At 47.4% G+C, this 20,065-nt stretch overlaps 1 non-coding gene and 6 pseudogenes across 1 annotated transcript; all 7 read right to left on the bottom strand.

Annotated features, from left to right (window-relative positions):
• Window positions 1-544: 544 nt before the first annotated feature.
• On the bottom strand, window positions 545-735 carry LOC138773255 (U2 spliceosomal RNA). Its single transcript, XR_011359964.1, has one exon. It is a non-coding gene; the product is annotated as a U2 spliceosomal RNA (small nuclear RNA).
• A 947-nt stretch (window positions 736-1,682) lies between these two features.
• On the bottom strand, window positions 1,683-1,890 carry LOC138773608 (U2 spliceosomal RNA; annotated as a pseudogene).
• A 4,929-nt stretch (window positions 1,891-6,819) lies between these two features.
• On the bottom strand, window positions 6,820-6,907 carry LOC138773173 (U2 spliceosomal RNA; annotated as a pseudogene).
• A 927-nt stretch (window positions 6,908-7,834) lies between these two features.
• Window positions 7,835-8,071, bottom strand: LOC138773577 (U2 spliceosomal RNA; annotated as a pseudogene).
• Window positions 8,072-13,169: 5,098 nt separating this feature from the next.
• LOC138773699 (U2 spliceosomal RNA) lies at window positions 13,170-13,316 on the bottom strand (annotated as a pseudogene).
• Window positions 13,317-14,247: 931 nt separating this feature from the next.
• Window positions 14,248-14,418, bottom strand: LOC138773436 (U2 spliceosomal RNA; annotated as a pseudogene).
• A 5,475-nt stretch (window positions 14,419-19,893) lies between these two features.
• LOC138773671 (U2 spliceosomal RNA) lies at window positions 19,894-20,036 on the bottom strand (annotated as a pseudogene).
• Window positions 20,037-20,065: the final 29 nt, after the last annotated feature.

Here is a 20,065-nt window from a genome sequence, read left to right as displayed (position 1 = left end):
CTACCTATCTATCTATCTATCTATCTATCTATCTATCTATCTATCTTATCTAATGTATCTAATCTATCTATCAAAGAACATGGAGGGTGAATTCTCCCAGCTGGAGCCGTAGGCAGGCAGCATCAGCAGGATACATCGGCCATCGGCCACCAGGAAATACAAAGGAAACGGTTTAATAAACGGCACCTACCTTTCCACCTACCTGCTCGGTCGCTTGACCGGCTGCAACTGAGCTGCTTGTTGTGCTGGCAGCTGTGTATAGCAGCAAAGCCTTGATGACATCACGTCCCGCGATGACATCACCAGCACTGGCCCGGCAGCCAAGTTGTAAACAAGTCTGGCAGTTGGTTGCCATGGCAACAGAGGCCAGCAAGTCTTGGACAAACAAACTTTTCGTAGCCACACTCGGGGGCTAATTTTTCGGGGTCGGTCCACCTGCGCACAACACACTCGAGGGAGGGATGTTTCTTGCAACACAGTAGTTTCAGGTGCAGCCGGCTTGTTTCCTTCTTCATTCTTTTGCTCTGTTTTTTGCAAACTCATTAGGGGGTGCACTGAACCTGGAGGCACTGCAATACCAGGTCAATGCCTGGAGAGGACAGAGCAAGCTCTTTTTCCATCTCCCTGTTCTAAAAATCCATTTAATATATGGTCCCCAGATAGGGGACGTATCAGATATTAAACTGATAAGAACAGATACTACACTTGATCTTAGCCAAAAGGCCGAGAAGCGATGGCCACAACGGTTTCCCGAAAACTCCCCTTCTCGGACACCACGTCCTTCTTGTTAAGGCGAAGCCAGACATACATACATACCCTATTATGCGCTCCACCCTCTCAGATGGCGGACCGGACGTGCTTTCACACTGCATCTCCTATTGCCTAGCACTGCCTCTGTCTTCCTTTCTGCTCTCAAATCTGAATAGCTCCACCCCCCAATCACACTGCGTCTGCTTCCACCTGATGGATGGCAGACATACACGTCTCTGTCTCTGTCTCCGTCTCTGTCTGGCATACATGACATGCAGCTAGCTCTTTGGCTGGCTGTCTCTGTAGCTGGCTGGCTGTCTCTGTGGCTGGCTGCCTAGCTGGCTAGCTTATTATTAGTACCTACCTACCTACCTACCTACCTACCTATCTATCTATCTATCTATCTATCTATCTATCTATCTATCTATCTATCTTATCTAATGTATCTAATCTATCTATCAAAGAACATGGAGGGTGAATTCTCCCAGCTGGAGCCGTAGGCAGGCAGCATCAGCAGGATACATCGGCCATCGGCCACCAGGAAATACAAAGGAAACGGTTTAATAAACGGCACCTACCTTTCCACCTACCTGCTCGGTCGCTTGACCGGCTGCAACTGAGCTGCTTGTTGTGCTGGCAGCTGTGTATAGCAGCAAAGCCTTGATGACATCACGTCCCGCGATGACATCACCAGCACTGGCCCGGCAGCCAAGTTGTAAACAAGTCTGGCAGTTGGTTGCCATGGCAACAGAGGCCAGCAAGTCTTGGACAAACAAACTTTTCGTAGCCACACTCGGGGGCTAATTTTTCGGGGTCGGTCCACCTGCGCACAACACACTCGAGGGAGGGATGTTTCTTGCAACACAGTAGTTTCAGGTGCAGCCGGCTTGTTTCCTTCTTCATTCTTTTGCTCTGTTTTTTGCAAACTCATTAGGGGGTGCACTGAACCTGGAGGCACTGCAATACCAGGTCAATGCCTGGAGAGGACAGAGCAAGCTCTTTTTCCATCTCCCTGTTCTAAAAATCCATTTAATATATGGTCCCCAGATAGGGGACGTATCAGATATTAAACTGATAAGAACAGATTTTTTTTTTTTTTTTTTTTTTTCCTCAGTTTCTGGACTACAGTCAAACGGCCATCAGGTCACCTACCATGACTCATCACAGCAACCAAGTCCATAAAAAACATCATAGGAATACTAAACAAAAAAACTAAAACCATTCAAAAAAACAAAAACACAAAAAACAAAATTGGTCAAGATTACTCACATGTTACCCCATCGCGAAAATTTCCAAATGTCTTCTGCTTTGTCTTCTCCATTCCTTTTCTTTTCCACCAGATAGACGACAAAGACTCTCGCTAAAAACAGTTTTTTGCATTCAATAGGAGAAATAAAAACATGTTTAAAAACCAGCAAATTACGACAATCCCATAAAACTTCTTTAAAAATTGAAAAAACAATCCAACACACTCGGGCACTTGTCTCTTTGCTAAAATCTTGACCAATTAAAATCCTTTGAAAATTAAAATGACTAAGACCAGTAACAGCACTAAAAAAACTCTCTAAAAGGGATAAAAGCGTTTTAGCATAAAAACAGTCCCAAAAAATATGAAAAATGTCCTCCCTCCCAACACAACCTTCTCTAGGGCACTTATCGTTCACACGTATTCCTCGTCCATTCAAAAATGCCCGTGTTGGGAGACATCCATGCAAGGACAGCCACGCCACATCCCTCTGTCTATTAGAGAGACCAAAAACATTAAAAAGGTTCCAGACCTTTGCTGACTGTACAGAATTGCAGAATGGTACTTCATATAACCTCTCGTCTTTTCTCAAGGCTCGCTGTATTTTCTCTTTTTCAGGCTTACCTAAAGAGCTCAGGTTATACTGATCATTGAAGGACCTAAGGACCACATAAAAGGTAGGAATAACAAATGACATGGGTCTACTCAGATCCTTCTCACACCAGCCCCATTTAGTAAACAACCATCCTGCTAAATACCTGCACATGTCAGCGGTCCTACTATTGTTCTGGCTAGTCTTAAAAATCAATAAAAAATAATGCATTTTTAAAAACAAATCAACATTCGGAAAATTAAAACCACCATATTTCTCACTACTTAAAACCTTTTCTCTTCTCATTTTCTCCATCTTAGAACCCCAAAAAAAGATAAAAAGTTTCCTCGTCGTTCTTCTAACCCACAATGGTTTGGGTGGAAAAATCATTGCAATGTATAAAAGCATCGGTAAAATCACAGTCTTAATAATTAAAATTTTTCCTTTAAAAGATAAGTTCCGTAATTTCCAAAAATTTAGCTTCTTTTCAATCTTCTGCTCCAACTCCACATAGCTCTTCCTTGCTTTTAGATCTTTCTCATAGGTCATGCCCAGGACATCAATATTGTCTTTTTCCACCACCCCATCCACTACTACTTTTTCCTGCTTACCAAAATTACATAACTGACATTTATTCCAATTTACACTCATTCCACTCACACAACAAAATAATTTAACATGTAAATTGACTCTACGTAAGTCCGCCAGGGATGTACATGTAAAAACCACATCATCCATATAACTTAATGATTTCACTGTCATACCTGCACTACCTGGGATAAAAACACCATCAACACATTTATCTTTTTGCACGGATTTTAAAAGAGCCTCTATAACACAAATAAAAAGAATTGGGGACAGAGGACATCCCTGGCGGACCCCAGATAAAATATTAAAAGCAGGACTAAAATGGCCATTAACTAAAACCTGAGCACTCACATCCTGATAAAAACCTCTGATTACTCTCAATAAAAACTCAGGGACACCAAGACGTTTTAACGCTAAAAACATAAAATTGTGTGGCACCTTGTCATACGCTTTTTCAAAATCTACAGACTCAACAAACAGAGGAGAATTATTAAAACCAGCACTGTAAACAATATCTCTTAAAATCAATAAATTATCAGTAATTCTCCTCCCTGGTACGGCACACACCTGGTACTCCCCCACCATGTGGCCCACCACCTCACTTATTCTTAATGCCACTATTTTTGCAATAATTTTATAATCCACGTTTAAAAGCGTAATTGGTCTCCAATTCTTAATGTCCCTTTCGTCTCCTTTTTTAAAAATAAGAGTAATCATACCCTTCTTCATTGATTCTGATAAAAGTCCTGAATTAAAAACATGCTGGATGACATAGGTAAAATCTTCTTTTAAAATATCCCAAAAGGCAATATAAAATTCTACAGGGAGACCGTCTCCTCCTGGCGTCTTCCCATTCGCCATCTTGTCTATTGCTTGTTTGATCTCCCCTTCACCAACGTCACCATTTAAAAATTCTTGCATGTTATCAGGAATACAATTATCTAAAACCTTACAATAGTCGTTCATCTCTGCCTCACTAGCTCTGCTTTGATTACTAAAAAGTGTTTTGTAAAAATTACCGACCTCTTCCACCACTTCATCACCAGTCACTTCTCCTGTGGAAGTTAAAACGGATTTAAAATATCCTTTGGCCTTAAAACACTTTTTAAAAAAGAAACGGGAACACTGCTCATCCTCCTCCATCTTCTGTACCTTGGCCGCATACACAATATTCTTCCCCCTTTCCACCAATGCTTTCCTCATCTCTTCTTTTATCTTCTTTACCTCCACCTCCACATCAATCCCAACACTTTTAAATTTATATAGCGCCTCTAGTTGGGATATTAGGTCTGCTTCTTTCTTTCTCTTCTTTTTAGCTTTTTCTATGCAAGTGTTCTTAAAAAATTGTGCGAATCTGACTTTGGACCAGTCCCACCAAGCTAAAATATCTTTAAAATTCCGTTTCTTTGACACACAAAATAAAAACTCCTTCTTAAAATCTTCTATTACTTCCTCTTCCTGTAACAGACTTACATTCAGCTTCCACAGCCCTCTCCCAAAGCTAGTGGATTCATTAATACTAATCTCAGCCACCACCATCTTATGGTCTGAGAAAGAAAGCATCATGTGATCGCACCGGACCACCTTGACCCCTTCAGACACAAAAATGTAATCCAACCGGGATCTACAGCGGCCACTATCCGATATATGTGTAAATCTGTCATCAGTGCTAATCATCAGCCCAGTATCAATGTAACGTAAGTCTTGTATAATCTGATTTAAAGCATTGGAAGTAACATCAGTTCTTACTTCAGCAGAGCTCTCACGATCATTGGCAGATCGAATACAATTAAAATCTCCAGCGACTACTGTAAAATCACGCCCAGGCATAAAATATTTAAGAGACTCTAAAAATAAAATCCGTGCTTGTTTTTCAGCAGGTGCATAAACATTAAAAATTCTTATTCTCTGTCCCATAAAATCCAGATTTAAAACCATACAACGTCCTGGGATTAAAATCTGGCAATCTAAAAACTTAATACCATCATTTTTCAATAAAATACCAATGCCTTCATTTTTATTGTCTGTGCATGGAGACCAAAAAGACTGCCCCTTCCTCCACTCCTCTCCATGTGGGGCAGATTTTATTGCACATTCTTGTAAACAGAGGATATCCGCATTAACATTCTCGAGGCGCTCTAATATTGCTGCTCTCCTACTTGCAGACCCAATACTTCGCACATTAATTGTAGCCACACATAAACTCATTAAAAAATTAATGAGAAAAATCATGTTCACAGCCATGGCAGCTACTTTTTAAAACTCTGACTTTCCACTCTCCTCATAACACTCACATTACAATCAGGCGACCCTGGATCAGAGTCCCTGTCCATCTCTTCATTCCACTCCTGAACAGGATCCTCCTGTTCACCAGACCATCTTCCTTTTTTGGATTTCCTCCTCTCACTTTGCAATTCATCCACCTCCTCCTCCTCACCACCAGGGTGTGACTCACCACTCCCCTCGTTAGCACGTTGACCAGGTGTTAATGATGCATCAGATTCGTCTTCACCTTCTTCCATTTGCTCTCCCTCCTCCACCACAGGGTCAGTGCACTTCACTTCCATATCCACACTTAACCCCTCATTCACCAGTGACTCACCACTCCTTACTTCCTCAGAGCCACTTTGTGAGTCATTTTTCAGTTCACTTTTCCTCCCTTTCCCACCTTTTCTCTCTGTACTGGTTGTAGCACTCTGTTGTACATTTTCCACAATCACACCAGTACCAGCACCTCTCACATTTTTTCCAGACACACCAGACTCTCTTTCTTTAGGCATATCCATCTCTTTCTCACCTCCTGTATTTTTGCTCATATGCTCCTTCTTCCCTCCAGCCGCCTCAGCATAACTCCTCTTTTTATACCATAAATTACAATTTTTAGCCAAATGCTCATCACTACCGCATATATCACAAGTTTTCCTCTCTGTGCATGACCCAGCATTATGCCCAGTTTTCCCGCAATTTCTGCAACATTCTCCTCTTTCTGGACACCTGTCCTGGACATGACCATATGCATGACACCGTCTACAATATTCCAACTGCCCGTCATAGAAACAAAATCCTCTTTCTCCTCCAATAGAAAAAACTTGCGGTATACTTTTAAATCCACTTATCACATTTTCATCTTGTTTAAACTTTACCAAAAACTTCCTTTTTCCATTTAGGTAACCGTACTTATTTCTCAGTCTTCCCAAAAACTTTACTTCCTCACAGTAGCGAAGCAAAAAACCAGACACCATTTCATCGGTTACCTTAGGGTTATACATATGGATTACCACCATTTTGGACATTCGCATAAACAAAGGCACAATTTTCACCATTTTCATTACTTCTGGCTCCTCTTTCCTCTTCATCTCTTCCAAATCCTTATAGACACGCTGGCACAACTCGGAATTAAAGAAAGTGATATCGTAAATACCTTGTCTTGCAAAGTCTTGTAATCCCAACACATCCGTTACCTGTAGGTACTGAAGCTTCCGGATGATCTCCAGCACCACTTGGTCCAATCCAATTTTCTCCCGATATTGTATGGGGACAAAAATCCTCACTGTGTCCTCGACTCCTCGAGACCGTTCTCCATCCATTTTTGCAGGCTTAAATACCTACGATCGCAACCCCGTAATAATCCAGGGCCCCCACAAGGAGGACCCCGATCACCACCCCCTCTGACCAGACCAAACGCAGCAAAGATACTACACTTGATCTTAGCCAAAAGGCCGAGAAGCGATGGCCACAACGGTTTCCCGAAAACTCCCCTTCTCGGACACCACGTCCTTCTTGTTAAGGCGAAGCCAGACATACATACATACCCTATTATGCGCTCCACCCTCTCAGATGGCGGACCGGACGTGCTTTCACACTGCATCTCCTATTGCCTAGCACTGCCTCTGTCTTCCTTTCTGCTCTCAAATCTGAATAGCTCCACCCCCCAATCACACTGCGTCTGCTTCCACCTGATGGATGGCAGACATACACGTCTCTGTCTCTGTCTCCGTCTCTGTCTGGCATACATGACATGCAGCTAGCTCTTTGGCTGGCTGTCTCTGTAGCTGGCTGGCTGTCTCTGTGGCTGGCTGCCTAGCTGGCTAGCTTATTATTAGTACCTACCTACCTACCTACCTACCTACCTATCTATCTATCTATCTATCTATCTATCTTATCTAATGTATCTAATCTATCTATCAAAGAACATGGAGGGTGAATTCTCCCAGCTGGAGCCGTAGGCAGGCAGCATCAGCAGGATACATCGGCCATCGGCCACCAGGAAATACAAAGGAAACGGTTTAATAAACGGCACCTACCTTTCCACCTACCTGCTCGGTCGCTTGACCGGCTGCAACTGAGCTGCTTGTTGTGCTGGCAGCTGTGTATAGCAGCAAAGCCTTGATGACATCACGTCCCGCGATGACATCACCAGCACTGGCCCGGCAGCCAAGTTGTAAACAAGTCTGGCAGTTGGTTGCCATGGCAACAGAGGCCAGCAAGTCTTGGACAAACAAACTTTTCGTAGCCACACTCGGGGGCTAATTTTTCGGGGTCGGTCCACCTGCGCACAACACACTCGAGGGAGGGATGTTTCTTGCAACACAGTAGTTTCAGGTGCAGCCGGCTTGTTTCCTTCTTCATTCTTTTGCTCTGTTTTTTGCAAACTCATTAGGGGGTGCACTGAACCTGGAGGCACTGCAATACCAGGTCAATGCCTGGAGAGGACAGAGCAAGCTCTTTTTCCATCTCCCTGTTCTAAAAATCCATTTAATATATGGTCCCCAGATAGGGGACGTATCAGATATTAAACTGATAAGAACAGATTTTTTTTTTTTTTTAAGTTGGCTACCCCTTACAACGGGGGCTTTCTTTATTTAAGTCAACAAATTATTACAAAAACAAAGTATTTTTACAAGGATAAAAATGTACAATAAAATACAATTTTTCCAATAAAATACAATTGTTTTGCATAAAAACACATAAAATCATATTAAAAGGGACTTGGTGGACTTATATCACAGAGCTCCATTCACTTAAAAACCATTTTCTTGCTAAAACAGGGAAATGCTTTCTGTCCAATAAATAATAATAATACATCTCATTAAGACAAATGGTTAAAATGTCCTTCACAGATAAAACCTCATGTTTGTATAATAAAATATTCCTGGCCTTCCACAGAGCTGCCTTCACACAGTTTATAGTCTTCCATGCCATGATTTCTTGAGTCCTTGTTGGGCATTCCAAGCAACCATAAAAAACAGCAGCGTGATTCAGTTCTTTAAGTCCAGTGATTCTTTTTATCAGAGGGGATATTTTAGTCCATACGTGTTGCGTGTAAAAACAAGTCCAAAACAGATGGTGCACGGTCTCTGCTTCCTGGCAGCCTCCCCTCGGACAGATCGCTGAGTTGGTTAAACCTCTTCGGTGCTGGAATGCCCGGCATGGAAGACACTCGTGGATGCAGCTCCAGGCCAGGTCTTTCTGTGGATTAAAAATATAATTAGCATTGGCCATTTCCCATATTTTTTTACATTTTTCTTCATTAAAATTTTTAATAGGAGCAATAAAACCACTTTCCTTCACAGCCTTTAAAATCTTTTTACTGTTTGTCAAGTTTTGAGCGCTTTTCCCCTTCAGACCATAAAAACTAACTGTTGTCTCTAAAATCTTATAATGCTTGGGTAGATTAAAAGCGTACGGGGAAGTTAAAATGGTTGAAAACCACCCGTTTCTCCTCATAAAATACCCAGTATTAAAACGTATAAAATAAGACCAGTAGTTCTCTTTGGACAGGGAGTTAAAACACATGCTAAAAAACTTGATTAAAAGAAAGGCTTTAAAATCAGGAAAGTCCTTACCACCCATCTTCTTAGGTTTACATACAGTTTCTCTTTTTAGCTTTTCCATCTTGGAGCTCCATAAAAAGGTAAAACAAGCTTTGGTTATTTTTTTAAGAACAACTTCTGGAGGGGGAAACACCATACTTAAATACAATAAAAGAGGTAAAATCACCATTTTGGTAATTAAAACCCTCCCCTCCATCGTCAGCTTTCTCATATTCCACATACATAGCTTTTGGTTTACTTTTTGCGCCACCAAGTCCCAGCTACTAAAACCATTGTTTGACTCATTGAAGGAGACACCTAAAATCTGCACAGTATCGGACACCGGAACAGGAATGTCTCTTAAAACCATTCCACTTATATTTAAAATGCTGCTTTTTTTTAAATTAACTTTAAAACCGGAGGCACAAGAAAAAAACTGGATCTGCTTCAAAGTTTTTTGAAGCGATGGGGCGTCCCTGCAAAGCACCGTGACATCATCCATGTACCCCACTGCTTTGGCCTCGAGTCCCCCTCCTCCCGGCAGGGGGACTCCGTGAATCTGTTTGTCTCTCCGAATGGCACACATTAGAGGCTCTAAGGCGCAGATGAAAAGCAGTGGGGACAAGGGACACCCCTGCTTCACTCCGGATTTTAAAAGAATGTTCCGTGTCTTAAAACCATTTACTAAAATTTTACTTGTGCAGCCTTGATAAAACGCTTTAAGAGATAATAAAAAACCCTCCGGTATACCCATTTTTTCTAAAACCTTAAAAAGATAAAAATGCGATACCCTGTCAAATGCCTTTTCGAAGTCTATGGATAAAACGGCAAGTTGTCCTTTTCTTGACTGGGTATCGCTGATCACGTCCTTAATAAGGTTTAAAATGTCCCAGATGCTTCTCCCGGGTACCCCACAGACCTGATTGCAATGGATTAGCTTGTCGATCACGGCCTTCAGACGGTTTGCACACAGTTTGGCCATGATCTTGTAGTCACAATTCAGAAGGGTGATTGGTCTCCAGTTCCTCAAACTCGACCTGTCTCCCTTCTTGAAGAGGAGGGAGACATCACCCTTCTTCCACGACCCCGGGAGAGCTTTGGACTTAAAAACATCGGTTAAGAGATTAAAAAGGTCGTCCTTTAGAATCCCGTAAAAAGTCACATAAAATTCTATGGGTATACCGTCGGGCCCAGGTACCTTACCTGTCTTAAAACTTTTAACAGTCTCTAAAACCTCCTGCTCCGTGATGTTCTGTAATAAAAGGGACTGGGAGACAGGGTCTAAAACATTAGTGATCTCCTCCAATGAGTCATTTAAAAAACATTCATCAATGTTTTTTGTGTTAAAAAGATCCGCATAAAATTCATACACTTTTGTTAAAATACCCTGTACATCATTTTCATCATCAATATTGTCAATTAAAACTTTCTTTTCCGTAACTTTCTTAAAAAAGTACCTGGAGCAGGTCTCGTTCTCTTCCAGATGTTTTATTTTAGAACGGAATATCAGTTCTTTCCCTTTCTGCTCCAGGCACTGAGAGATCTCTTTCCTTATATCAATAATCTCTTTTTCTACTTCAATACCGTGATCTCTGAACTTGTACAGGGTTTGCAGGCGAGTATTTAAAAGGTTAAAAAAGGCACGTTTCTCCTTAGCTTTTGAAATCCCAACGTCTATAAAAAATTCTTTTATCTTTAATTTCATTTTTTCCCACCAAGCACTGATGGGAATGTTGGGATTTCTTACTCGCCTGCAATCCTTATAAAAAGTGATAAAATCAGATAAAACCTGCGGATCTTCTAAAAGGGACACGTTTAATTTCCAGGCATTCTTACCAGTTCTCCTGTTAAAATCGCTTTTCACTTTAAAAAACAATAGCTTGTGATCTGAAAAAATATTCGTAAAAAGATCACATTTAAAAGGCAGTACTTGATAAGAGCAGAAAATAAAATCAATTCTAGATTTGCAATTGACGTTACCCCATGTAACGCCGGCTTCCTCAGGTGCATTCATATTACATTTCTTAAAAACATCGGTGAGTTTAGAATCTAAAACAATATTCTTAAGCATGGAAGACGTCTTATCATAGTTTCTACTCACTGAGGTTGAAAGCCGGCGTTCCCCCCTTAAAATACAGTTAAAATCACCTGCTAAAACAAGAGGTTCAGAATCGTTAATAAAAAGCGGTAAAACTTCTAGCATTCTAGCTCTTTCATTTTTTTCAGGAGAACCATAAAAGTTTAAAAACTGCCATTTAATACCATTGATAAAAGCTTTTACAAGTAAAATTCTGCCTGGTAAAATTTCAATAAAAGAATCAATTAAAACGTTCCCTTTAAAAAGTATGGCGACCCCTGCTGATCTGGATTCGTTGGATCCAGACCAGATTGACGGACCGTGCACCCAGTCGTCTTCATATTTCTTATACGTCATGCAATGCGGGATGCTGCACTCCTGCAGGAAGAAGACGGAAGCAGCAAAAACCGTCAGATAATTAAAAAGGGCAACCCTTCTCACTTTTGCCTGTAGACTTCTTACGTTAAGTGAGAGACCGGACAACTCAGCCATTGGAGAGTGTAAAGGAAATCAATCTCGCAACAGGACTACAACTCTCCGGCTACACCAGAGACCCCACTCGAGCTCTCATATCCCCCCACGTCCGAGTCTACTGTGCACATGGACGATGCCGGGGATGAACTACCGTCGCTCAAGTGACTCCCCGGACCCCAGGCAGCAGTAGGGGCCACAGTGTCACCCCATACAGAACATACGGGCAGCACGGTTTGTTGGGTTCCCGACTCACTTACTTCCGCTATCCCCTCCGCAGGGGTGGGATGTTTGCTTATTGCGGTTTCCGGCACCTCAGAGATGGTGACCCCTGAGGCCCCCTCCTGGCAGAGAGGGGGCGGGGTGCCCCGGCGTGGGGCCTTTGGAGGAGCGTCACTTGGTTTCCCCACAACGGTGAGTACTTCCATCGGCTCCTCCTGCACCACCTCCGAGTAGAGCCGGGACCCGGAGCCCTTGCGCCGCTTAAACCGTGGCCTCACCACCGGGGTCTTTCCACTCTGGCACAGCCTGTACCGAAGGCTGTTGGGCCAGAGAGCCGGCGCCAGTCGGCACACCTTCCACCCCAGTTTCCTGGGGAGGGGCCTCCTTCCGGCCACCAGCTCTCTTTTTCCCCGTCCTCTGCGCCTTAGGGCCCTCTGCCGATCTCTCTAGGGGAGTCACTGATGTGTCCATTGCATCACCCGTCTCCGGCTCTTGTGGGGGGGCACTTTGGGTCTCTGGTTGCCCAGGCTGGTGTCCTGGTCTAGGCTTGGGTTGCCCTGGCTGCTCCGTCTTTCTCGGTCTGTGGGGACAGTTTGCATACAGGTGACCGATGTTGTGGCAAAAATTACATCTGGCTCCTTGACGGCACTCTTGTGTTTCATGTTCGGAGCTGCCACATTTCTTGCATGTACTGTCACACTGTTCTTTTGAGTGCCCATATTTGTGACATGCCCTGCAGAAGTCAGGCATTCCCGCAAAGTAGAGGTCGCCACACATGTTGTTCAATTTAAAACGTGCTGGTGGTAATCTCACTCCCCCTACAAAGTTGGGGTCGTTAATGCACGTAACTAAAAACCGCCATTTTGAGGTCCAAATACCAAACTCGTTCATAATCTTCCCCTGACACTTCACGCTCTTAAAGTAGGCTGCCAGGAAGGCTTCCACGTCTTTTAGACTAGCGAAAGGGGAATACATCTTAATCACTACAAGTTTGGTAATATCGAGGACGTGCTCAATGATCTGGACCCCCCCAAGCTTCGGATGTTCCTTCCCGGGAATACTCGCCACGAAATCTCGAAAGATTCCCTCTTCGGTGAACGATACATCGTATATCCTACGCTTGGGGTAGTCCTGGATCGCCAATATCTCTCGCTTCTGGATGTTAAAAATTCCCATGAGCACGTCCTCCACGACAAACTTCAGCCCTCGAGTGTCTTCCGTATCACCTGTGAGTATGACTCGCACAGTGTTCTTAATCCGGGCATAAGCCGGTACGGAACCTGGATCCGCATCCATGGTTCTCGATGGTACGCAACGTAACGCTCTGCTTCGCTCCGTAAAGCTCCGCTCCGCAACGCTCCGCTCCGCCCTCCCTTGATCCGAAGATCGCAGGAGGCGATCGCAACCCGTTGTCTGGGGACTAAGCCGCCTGCCTATAGCAGCATGGGGACAATCCCCCAAGGCCGACAGGACGGGTACCCCAGACACCTCTTGACTTCGAAACAAGTGCAGCAACAGGTACTACACTTGATCTTAGCCAAAAGGCCGAGAAGCGATGGCCACAACGGTTTCCCGAAAACTCCCCTTCTCGGACACCACGTCCTTCTTGTTAAGGCGAAGCCAGACATACATACATACCCTATTATGCGCTCCACCCTCTCAGATGGCGGACCGGACGTGCTTTCACACTGCATCTCCTATTGCCTAGCACTGCCTCTGTCTTCCTTTCTGCTCTCAAATCTGAATAGCTCCACCCCCCAATCACACTGCGTCTGCTTCCACCTGATGGATGGCAGACATACACGTCTCTGTCTCTGTCTCCGTCTCTGTCTGGCATACATGACATGCAGCTAGCTCTTTGGCTGGCTGTCTCTGTAGCTGGCTGGCTGTCTCTGTGGCTGGCTGCCTAGCTGGCTAGCTTATTATTAGTACCTACCTACCTACCTACCTACCTATCTATCTATCTATCTATCTATCTATCTATCTATCTTATCTAATGTATCTAATCTATCTATCAAAGAACATGGAGGGTGAATTCTCCCAGCTGGAGCCGTAGGCAGGCAGCATCAGCAGGATACATCGGCCATCGGCCACCAGGAAATACAAAGGAAACGGTTTAATAAACGGCACCTACCTTTCCACCTACCTGCTCGGTCGCTTGACCGGCTGCAACTGAGCTGCTTGTTGTGCTGGCAGCTGTGTATAGCAGCAAAGCCTTGATGACATCACGTCCCGCGATGACATCACCAGCACTGGCCCGGCAGCCAAGTTGTAAACAAGTCTGGCAGTTGGTTGCCATGGCAACAGAGGCCAGCAAGTCTTGGACAAACAAACTTTTCGTAGCCACACTCGGGGGCTAATTTTTCGGGGTCGGTCCACCTGCGCACAACACACTCGAGGGAGGGATGTTTCTTGCAACACAGTAGTTTCAGGTGCAGCCGGCTTGTTTCCTTCTTCATTCTTTTGCTCTGTTTTTTGCAAACTCATTAGGGGGTGCACTGAACCTGGAGGCACTGCAATACCAGGTCAATGCCTGGAGAGGACAGAGCAAGCTCTTTTTCCATCTCCCTGTTCTAAAAATCCATTTAATATATGGTCCCCAGATAGGGGACGTATCAGATATTAAACTGATAAGAACAGATTTTTTGATTGAAAATATCTTTATTACAATCAGTCGTCGTCAGGCATACATAAACTGTGACGCAGCACAGTTCAATAAATAAGACACTACATACTCAGCACCATGGTACAACATACAGCACAGGCTCCCTACGCTATACATCGTACCACCCGCTACACTAGCATTCCCGCATACCTTAACAATCCTAAAACAACAAACAATAAAGCAATACAGACAAGTGATGGGGTAAGGGGGGGGTGGGAAAGAGGGGGGTAGGGAGGGGAAATCACAGGCCCGAAGCTTTATTGAAAGACGACACAACACAAGGGGAGAGGGGGAAGGAGAGGGGTATCAATCCTCTTCTTCCTGGTCCGATCTGTCCATGATGGAATAGTCTCTGAGCAGGCTGTGGACCAGCCTGCGGCAGTCCAGAAAGGACATCCTCTCCTTCTTCAGAATGAGGCGGTTCCTGGCAAGCCATATAGCGTCCTTAAAACAGTTCATAAGGCGCCAGGCCTCCCGGGTTGCCTCATCGCCGAAATTCCCAGGGAACAGGCCGTACAGCACCGCGCAGTGCGTTAGCCTGTTCCTGGGCACACAGTCACTGAGTTCAAGTTCCAGGGCGTCCAACAGGCCCTGAGCAAACGGACACTGCCAAAAGAGGTGCAAAGATGTTTCCTCCACGAAGGGGCACCGGGGGCAGTACCGCGTTTTGCACAGGTTGCGGGCATGCATGAATGACCTCAAGGGCAGTCCCCCCTGAATGGCCATCCAAGACAAGTCCTTGTGCCCGTTGGTCAGCTTCGCCGAAGCCACATTTGTCCATACAGTCTCTGCGGTGGCCGCAGTGAGCCCTGGAACGAGCTCCATAGAGTCCTGTGCTCTGATGAGCTTGTGGACAGTTTTTGGCTTCCACAAGTCGGGCTTGAGTCCCTCCAGTTGGTGTTCCCTCACAAACTTGACGACGCCCCCGTAGAACCAGGGAGTGTGCCAGTTGTAAGGGATGGAGCTGTCCCACTTGTCCCAGCTCAGACCCCTCCAGAGGGGGAGGAGGAACAGGCGAGACATGGACCTGCCCGCAGAGCCATTTTTCTGTTGCAGAGTTCTCCGCACACAGTCACATACGAAGGCTGCCCGCAGCAAGGTAGGGATATCCGGAACACCTTTTCCGCCCTTGCGGGGTTCCTTGTACATCACGGAGCGCTTCACTCTGTCCATTTTGGAGCCCCAGATGAAACTAAACACGGTCCTGGTGATGGCCCTGCAGACGGTGACATGGGGGGGCCAGGCCTGTGCGGTGTACTGGAGCACAGGCAGAACTTCGTTCCTCAGGACCAATGCTTTGCCCTCAATGGTGAGGTGTCTGAGGCTCCACAGCCCGATCTTCGTATTGACCTTAGCCAATCGCTCTTCCCAGGACTTGAGGGCCGCGCCTTCCTTTCCGAACCAGACTCCAAGGATCTTGATGAAGTCCGGTTTGATGGTAAACGGGAAGGGGGCGGAGGAAGCCAGGTGCCACTCCCCGAAGAGCATAGCCTCCGACTTCCCGCAGTTGACCTTTGCCCCTGAAGCCTTTCCGAACTTCTCGCAGGTCTGGACGAGTGCGGTCACCGAACGCTGGTCAGCGCAGAAGACGGTCACGTCGTCCATGTACAGCGAGCACTTGACCTCGTGTCGATCGGGTCCGGGTACGGTGATCCCTCTGATCTCTCCGTTCTGCCGTATAGCCTCCGCGAAGGATTCTATAACACAAACAAAAAGGAGAGGTGAGAGAGGGCAGCCTTGTCTGACCCCAGAAAGAACCGGAAAGGGGTCAGTCTTCCAGCCGTTCACCAGTACCCTGCTGAAAATATCAAAATACATCACGTTAACAAAACGACAAAACATATCACCAAGTCCTAACCTACGCAGTGCCCTGCCCATGAACTCGTGAGAGACCCGGTCGAAAGCCTTCTCCTGATCAAGGCTGACCAGGGCCGCGTGTGCACGGCGGCTTTGGATGTAATGGACCGTGTCCCTCACTAGGGCGAGGCTGTCTGCGATCCTGCGGCCGGGAATGCCACAGGTCTGGTCCAGATGGACGACCTGACCGATGACCTTCTTCAGCCGGTTGGCCAGCACCTTGGCGAGGATCTTGTAGTCCACGTTCAAGAGAGAGATGGGACGCCAATTTTTCAAGTCACATCTCTCCCCCTTCCGCTTATACAGGATCGTGATCATACCCTCCCTCAACGACGGAGGCATTCTGCCCTCCACCACCATCTCCTCGTACAGCTCCAACAGGTCCGGGCAAATGAGATCCCCCAGCGCCACATAGAGCTCCGCCGGGAGACCATCACTGCCCGGGGTCCTGCCAGGCCTAAAGGATTTAGCGGCAGAGAGCAGCTCCCCCACCGTCAAGGGGGCGTCCATGGCCGACGCACCTGCGGGATCAACAACGTTAGTGATACCTGACAGGAACTCGTCGGCCACTTCGGAGTCGGTGGTCTTCGGGGCGTAGAGGCTGCGGTAGAAGCTAGTGACAACCCCCATCACGTCCTCTTTGCCCTTCCGCAAGCTTCCGGTCTCATCCCGCAGCTCAGTCAGGGGCGTGTGGCCGGCGTGGAGTTTCCTGAAAAAGAACGAGTTACATTTCTCACCCTTCTCCAGGTTCTCCACCTTGGAACGGAAGACGATTCGCTTGGATTCCTCCTCAAAGTGCCTTTGCAAGCTCTTTTTGGTCTCCTCCAGCTCCTCCTTCACGTCCCAGCCGCACCGGAGAAGGTCTTGCAGTGACCGCAGCTCGCGCTGCAGCCTCCTGAAGTCCCTCTTTCTTCCGCACGCCTGTTGACGACTCTTGGCCTGAAAGAAACTGCGAAATTGAACCTTAACAAATTCCCACCAATCACTAACACGCTCAAACATACATTTATCGTTGCGCCATACGATGTAGGCCTCTCTAAGCTCCTCCAGAACCTCCTCCTGAGCCAGCAGAGCACAATTCAGCTTCCAAGAGCCTGGGCCAGATGGGAAACCATGGCCCAGAACCCCTTGAAACAGAATGGCCCTGTGGTCAGAGAAGAAGCAGGGAACCATAGAGTGCCTAGTCTGCCTGACTGCTCGAGAGGCAAACACAAAGTCAATCCGAGAACGGAGCGAGCCATCGGGGCGGCTCCATGTATAATTAACAGAGCCGTTCCCGATGGACCCAACAACGTCCTGCAAGGATGCTTCAGTCACCATCTCGATGAGCAGTTTGGATGTGACATCCAACTTGACAGATGTCCCAGAACTGCGTCCGTCCGCTTCAATGGGGCAGTTGAAGTCCCCACCCAACACTACAGCCCTGGAGGTTGCGAGCTGGGCCCGCAGGGCCTGGAATAGTTCCAGACGCGCACCCTTCTCAGGAGAGGCATACACATTGATGAGCCTTACGGGCTCCCCCGCCCAAGAGCCGTCTGCAATTAGCAATCTGCCACAGACAAGCTCCTGAACAGAATCAAGTGTAAAGTTGCCTCCCCTGATCAGGATGGCGACCCCTGCGGACTTACAGTCGCCCCCGCCGGACCAGTAGGAGGGACCGTGGGACCACTGCCTGGCCAGATGGTTGTAGGACCTAGAAGAGGACAGAGCACATTCCTGCAACATATACACATCGCACAACTGAGCATTTAAAAACGAAAGAACTGTCTGGAATCTAGACCTATCTCTCATACTCCGCACATTTAAGCTAAAGATGGAAAGATTAGCCATGGGGAGAAAAGAAAAGGGTTAGTCACAGACTCATACGATACCACTCCGGTCGGGCGGATCCTCTTCTTCGGGGCCCGCCGGCCCGACCCATTCCCGTATGCACTCCTCCAGCGCCTCTTTCAGGTGTGCATTCTCTGGGACGTCCTCGAAGTCGAAAGCCTCCGGTTCGTCGACCAGATTCTCCACCACCTGATCCATGTCGCTTTCCTCCGGGAGGTCATCTTCGCAGACCTCGATGATCTTTTTCTTGGAGGTCTCAGCCGATGGGCTGTCCCTCACTTTCCTCTTCCTGTCGGGAACCACTGTGGGGACAAGAGGGGGAAAATCCTCCAAGGAGAGAACCACAGCAGCGGGAGGAAAGGTTAGTGCTGCTGGGTTGGGGGAGTGGGGTGGGAGGGTGGGGGTAGGGGCGGGGGACAGGGGACCCACTGAGGCAATGGGATAGGGGAGGGATTCCTCAGTGGGGGTGGGCGGGGAGGGAGAGGGGGGAGGGGGGGAAGGAGGGGAGGGGGAAGGGGTAGGGAGGGCGGGGGTGGGGGGAGGGTTAGGGGCCGTCGTCCTCTTACCCTCCTTCTTCTTCTTCTCCTTCTCCTTGGGCTTCTGCGCTGCTTGGGCTACGGCCGGCTGCTGGCCGGTCGGAGCTTTGGCAACCACTGATGCCCACGTTCTCTTTTCCCTCTGGGGGCAGGCCCTGTAGCTGTGGTCCGCATGGCCGCAGAGGTTGCAGGTTTTTGCCTTCGGACAGTCCTTGGTCCCATGCCCCGGCACTCGGCAGACTCTACAGGAATCTTCGCTGCAGTCCTTCGCCTGATGACCCTTCTTGCTGCATCTCCTGCAGATCTGCGGCATATCCGGGTAATAGATGAAGCCTGGAGCGTCACCCAAAGAGAAAGCCTGAGGCAGGTGCTGGAAACCGTCGTCCGATGACTCATCCCTGTTGAGCCTCACGACCACCGACCACTTGCCAGTCCAGAATCCAAGGCTGCTCAGGATCTTGGAGGGTTCCTTGACCACTGTGCAGTACCTTGCAAGGAATGTGGCGATGTCCTTGCCTGGGATGTACGGGTTAAGGATTGAAACCGTCACCCGCCTCTCCTCCCTTTGGATTAAGCAGTTGCTTACAAAGCGAGAGAAAGGGGATTCGGGCCTCGCTGCCTTTACCGCCTCCCAGTACCTCCTGCAGGTGTTGAAGGAGGCAAATGTCACATAGAAGATCCCCGTGAAGAAGAAAATGCTGAGGGTTTCAGCCTTGGAGAAACCCTGGTCCAGGACCATCTTCTTAGCGAACACATCCTCAGACATGTCCGGCTCTCTACCATCCACCTTCTTCAGTCGCATGGCCACCGTAGTGCGCATCCAGGGCCGCAGTGTAGGGACGCCTGGATCCGCAGCCTTGCTGGTCGTCGGCTGAGCTGGGGCGGCAGAGGAAGAGGCATCCACGACCCGGGCCTCCTGGCTCTTCCTCGCTTCCTTCTGCTGGGTCTTCTTCATCTCCGCTGCTGGTGCTGAAGAGGCCATCGCTTCTCCCAACGAGCTCTTTCCTGGTGGGCGGAGCTATGCAGATCCTCGTCGAAGGGGGCGGAGAGATGCAAATCCTCGTCGCCGGCTTCTTCGGGGTTCAGCGTCGTCCTTCTCGGGGTTCCGGGGCGTCTTCGTCGATCGTTCGTCGGCAGGCGGGATCGAAGTGGTTCTCCGGTCAAACCGTCGGGCACAGGACAATCGAGCAGCAGGCCGAGAGGAAGGTTCACTCTCGTTCCTGGGGAATAGCCCTACACCCAATAGCTGCAGTGAGCTTAAGACGAATTAAATCGCCGATGCCCAAAGGCCGAGTGCAGGGGGTACCCCAGGACCTGAGCCGTCAAGTCAAGGCAGTTCAGTAAGACAAGATACTACACTTGATCTTAGCCAAAAGGCCGAGAAGCGATGGCCACAACGGTTTCCCGAAAACTCCCCT

This window comes from Dendropsophus ebraccatus, chromosome 14 (assembly GCF_027789765.1).
Source record: "Dendropsophus ebraccatus isolate aDenEbr1 chromosome 14, aDenEbr1.pat, whole genome shotgun sequence".
Lineage (NCBI taxonomy): Eukaryota > Metazoa > Chordata > Amphibia > Anura > Hylidae > Dendropsophus > Dendropsophus ebraccatus.
The sequence above is the reverse complement of the archived record's forward strand: the minus strand, read 5'-3'. Positions and strand labels throughout refer to the sequence as shown.